The 5,022-nt window shown below is 39.4% G+C and overlaps 1 long non-coding RNA gene across 1 annotated transcript in view; it reads right to left on the bottom strand.

Moving 5' to 3' along the window:
• Positions 1-1,568: 1,568 nt before the first annotated feature.
• LOC102431366 overlaps positions 1,569-5,022 on the bottom strand; it is a 5,974-nt gene continuing 2,520 nt past the window's right edge. The window contains exons 2-3 of the long non-coding RNA XR_002829481.1: positions 2,727-2,815; positions 1,569-1,893 (exon numbers count right to left, since the gene is read on the bottom strand). This is a non-coding gene — a long non-coding RNA (uncharacterized LOC102431366). The remainder of the gene's footprint in view (positions 1,894-2,726; positions 2,816-5,022) is intronic.

The following is a 5,022-nucleotide window of genomic DNA, read 5'->3' as shown; positions in this document are numbered from 1 at the left end:
CAAGCAGATGTCAAAAAAGTAAAATGAATTGATAAGTTCTGATAAGGAAAGATACCCAAGATATGTTGTTAAATAAAAAGGCAAGTTTCAATATAATAGGTGGGATAGAGTCTGATCCCTTTTCTATGGAAAAAAAAAATTGAAAGCAACACACTCTTCTGTCTGCATTAAATAATACTGGCGCCAAGTAATAATTTACCTGCTTGCTCTGGGAAATGCCTGCTGTTAAGATAAGATGGAACCAGTGACACACTTTACTTATTAAAACAGAAAACTTGCTCATCTAGACTCACTTCAAGGCCCTTGCCCTTCTGGACCCACCAATCCAAAGCTCTTATGTCATAAGTTCTGCCCAATCCCAACCAGTTACCTGCCGTAGATGACCCACCTTAGAACAGTGCAGCCTTTAAAACCCCATATCCTTTCTTAATGAAGTGTCTTCACTTGGAGATACTACTCAGACTTTGCCGGGTGCGGTTCTCCCTTTCTGAAATAAGCTTAGCTCTGCTCAATCGGTATGTTTCCTGCTTGCTTTTGGGGGCAGGGGTCGGGAACATCTGGCCCCTGGGCAGTATAAGGCCTGTGAAATCATGTGGTCTGGCCCTGCCAAAGCATTATTAGGGGTGAGTTAAATGAATGACCAAATATAGCAGGCTAATTTTTAGGTTGATAATTCTGTATGGCCCTCAAATTATGTTATCAATATCCAAATGGCCCTTGGCAAAAAAAAAAAAAAGTTTCCCCACCTCTATTTTAGGAAATCAATGATCAATAACAATAATCATTTAATACCTGCTGGGCACTGAGCTGATTGCTTTATACCCCGATCCTACTCTCTGAGAGGTTTCTTTTCCCTCTGAGAGTTTTAATATCATTGTTCCCATTTTACAGATGAAGAAACTGAGGATTAGAATGTGAACAACTTGCCAAATATTACACAGGGAATAAGAGAGAGACTACATTCAATCCCAAGAAGTCTGACGCCAGAGCTTGAGGGTTTAACTCCCCAATACTGCCTCTGTTCTACTTATTATGGCTATATAACAAGTTTTTCAAAATCCCAGTGGCTTTAATAAAATAAAAACAGTTATTTTGCTCATGAATCTTCGATTCAGGCAGGGCTTCGTGAGGATACTAGTAATTGTCTGCTCCAGCGGAGGTCACTCGGATGCTGGAAGCTGGAATCATCTGGAAGCTCGTTTTTTCGCTTACCTGGCAGTTAACACTGTCAGCTGGGACCTCAGCGGGGCAACCAGCCGGAGCCCTTGCACGCGGCCTCTTCACGTGACCCGGGTTTCCTCATAACGTGAGCATCCCAAGAAAGAGAGATTTCTGGAAAGAGCCATATTGCCTTTTATGACCGAGTTTTGAAGTCATGCAGCATCACTTTGCCACATTCTCCCTGTCCAAGCAATCACAAAGCCCTCCCCAGGTTCAAGGGGAGGAAAAATAGATGCACCTTGTGATGGGGCGTGGCAATGTCAAGAAGACCGTGGGAGACCAGAAATATTGCTGTGGTCATTTTGGGAATTGCAGTCTTCCACAGACCCATATTCAACGTGCTTGTATATACGGTAAAATCGGAAATATTTCAGAACAGGTAGTTAGCTATGGGTATTTCTGGGGCTAATAGGGGCCTTTTATTTTCTATGATGTTTGCATGTTTGTAACGAATGTTTAAAACACTATGGCAACATTATTTTTTAAAGATTTAGCATCCATTCTGAAGAAGCTTATGCTGAAGGTATTATGCTGTCCATTACCTATTTCTTCTCCTTTATTCATTTCTGCTTCTTGCTGCTCTACTTTGTTCCCCTGGAAGCTGAACTCTACAAACTGTATCACCTGGACTCCTTGGCCCTCTGACTTCTGGTTGGGTTGATCCAATGAGAGCTGAAGGAAATCAGAGAGTGAGAAGAGAGAGGGTGGGGTGTTTATTCTCCCTTCCCCACCTGCCCATGGGTCTCCCTGGGTTCCAATAACACTTCCTTCATCTCTATCCTTCAGACTCAAGAGTGGTATCAATGCCTCTGTGGTTATTCCCTGGGGTGCCTCATCATCCCCGATGGGTTCCCTTAATCCTGTCTATTCCTCTGTTATTGTCTCTTCGTTACACTTTCTTTAATTAAGCCCTTTAAGTGTGCCCTCTGTTCCCTACCAAGTCCCTGAATGATCCAGGAAGGCACTGATGGAGACAGACATGCAAACAATGACATTACAGTGTGCTGATTGCTTTAAGAGGCATGCATAGGAAAAGAATAGTTAGGTTTTGTGTGTGTGTTTTATAAAAATATATAGTTTTTTATTGACTTCAGAGAGGAAGGGAGAGGAAGAGAGAACTAGAAACATCAATGAGGAGAGAGAATCATTGATCAGCTGCCTCCTGCACACCCACATTAGGGATTGAGCCCACAACCGAGGCATGTGCCCTGACTGTGGCCTCCTGATTCATAGGTCAACGCTCAATTGAGCCATGCCGGCCGGGCGCTAGGTTTTTTTGAAAGAGTCAGGAAAGCCTTCCCAAAGAAAGTGAAACTTAAATTGGACAAGAAAGATGAGTCAATATGTAATACTCTTTGTAATACTTTAAGCAATAAAACAATTTTTAAAAAAAGAAAAGAAAGATGAGTCAGCGTTCCCCCTGTTTGTGAAAAAGAGAACAAGTTTCTAACCCTGTGAGGTTTCCATAGATAAGGAAATAGGCCCAAAGAGGTTAGGTGACTTACCCATGGCCACACAGGGAGTAGCATAGATTCAAGCCTTCTGCTTACTCCATCACACTACAAGGAAAGTTTGTCAGTTCAGATGCTTTTGGCTGCAAGTAACCAGAAAAAAAAATTGTTTAAGCAGTAAGGAAAATGTATTACATAATGATTGTATGTAATGTTGTAATTTAATATCAAGACCACGGTCAGGCAACTCCGGGGTTGATTAAATTAAATCAGATATTCAACAAAGTCATCAAGAAGAAGACCTAAATAAATGGAGAACTAAACTATGAATTGAAAGACTCAGTATTGTTGTCAATCCTCCTCAAATTGACTTATAGATTTAATGCAATTGCAATCAAATTCTTACAAGGTTTATGTGTGGGAATTATCTAGCTAATTCTAAAATTTACATGGAAATACAAAATCTTAGAGCAGCCTAGACAGTCTTGGAGAAGAACACAAACTACCAGATACCAGTGTTTAATGTAAAGCTATAATAACTAAGCCAAAGTAGTATTGACACAAAGCTAGACAAAGACCAATGGAACAGAATAGAGTCCAGAAATTGACCCAAACATGTATGTTCATTTGATTTACAAAAAGGGTGCTACTGCAATTAAGGTGTGCTGGAGAAACTGGATATCCATACAGAGGATAATCTGTATGGGGAAAGATGAATTTTTACTTCATATTACATTAATAAAAATTAATGTAATATGAATTATAGACCTGATGCAAAAGTTAAAAAGAATCTGTCTACTAAAAAACATAGAAAAGTATCTTCATGATCAATATCTCAAATTGAGTGCAAAAAACACTACACTGAAAGAATTGATGATTTGGACTTTCTTAAATATAAGAACTTAGGCTCCTCAAAAGACATTACTAAGCAAATGAAGAAGCAGTCTACAGACTGGGAGAAGATATTTGCATTTCATATATCTGACAATGGACTTATATCCAGGACATAAAGGAACTCCTACAAGTCAATAAGTAAAAGACAAAACAATCCACATTTAAAAAGGGAAAAAGACTTGAACAGGCACCTGTTAGAAGAGGAAATGACCAAAAATCACTTGAAAAGATTATCTGAAGAAAGCAAACTAAAACTACAATAAGATACCACTACTTCTGGGAATCTATCCAAAGAAGCCCCAAACACTAATTCAAAAGAACATATGTCCCCTATGTTCATTGAGGTGCTATTTACAACTAGTGGCCAGGTGCATGGATTCATGCACATTGAAAGGAAATTAATTAGAAGAAATATTTTAACATTGCTATTCACCCTTTCTCTCTAATAGAAGTGTCAGAGATGAAAGAAAATTAGTAAAATGTATATGAAAATAATACATAAATTTATTAATACATAAATAATAATAATAAATAATTCCTGGAATCAGAACAACCTCTCCTTCCGCAGATCCTGTTAATACTTCAGCTTCGATTATGTTAGGTCGCAATCTTGTGATAATAAATCTAGTACCATGGCAAACACCCCATTTACTATTAAGATTTCTCAGTAGCATGATGATTGCACCCTTTCAATTTTAATTTATGACATAGCATTCCCAAAGGAGTAATACTCTTAAGAAACTCAATGGGAAAATTTCCCTTTTCAGCATCAACTGTTGAATCGATGGAATCATCACTCAAATAGGTGTGAAAATTGCTGCTTTCTTTCAGCTTCAGAATGTCAACAAAAACAACCAAATTCACACTCAACAATGACAGATCGAAACACATGCGTGCGATCGGCGCCAGCGAGAGCTTTATATGTATTGTGCATGCTCGAATGAACGTTTATTTTTAAATTGCCAGTGCGTGTCATATGTACTGGCCGGCCGACTGGTCAGATGGTCAGATGGTCAGATGAATGGTCGGACGTACATACGGTTGGTCACTTAGCCTTTTACATGTGCCAGTGGGATCTTTATATGTATCGTACCTGTGGGAGTCAACGTTTATTTTTAAATTGCCAGTGCATGTCATATGTACCAGCCATTCGGTCAGACGGTCAGACGGTACAGTCGGTCACTTAGCCTTTTATATACATAGATTGCCAGTGCGCATCATATGTACCGGCCAGCTGGTCGGTCGGATGGTTGGACAGATGTATGGTCAGTCACTTAGCCTTTTTTTTACATATAAATAGACAATTTTTGGAAATAGCCCAAGTGTCCATCAATACGTGAGTGGATAGAAAAGCTGTGGTACATTTGCACAATGGAATACCACTAGGCTGTAAAAAAAGAGGGAAATCTTACCTTGTGTGACAGCATGGATGGACCTAGAGAGTATTGTGCTAAGT

This window comes from Myotis lucifugus, unplaced genomic scaffold (assembly GCF_000147115.1).
Source record: "Myotis lucifugus unplaced genomic scaffold, Myoluc2.0 scaffold_60, whole genome shotgun sequence".
Taxonomy (NCBI): domain Eukaryota; kingdom Metazoa; phylum Chordata; class Mammalia; order Chiroptera; family Vespertilionidae; genus Myotis; species Myotis lucifugus.
Note: the sequence above shows the minus strand (reverse complement) of the source record. Positions and strands in the feature narration are given on the sequence as shown.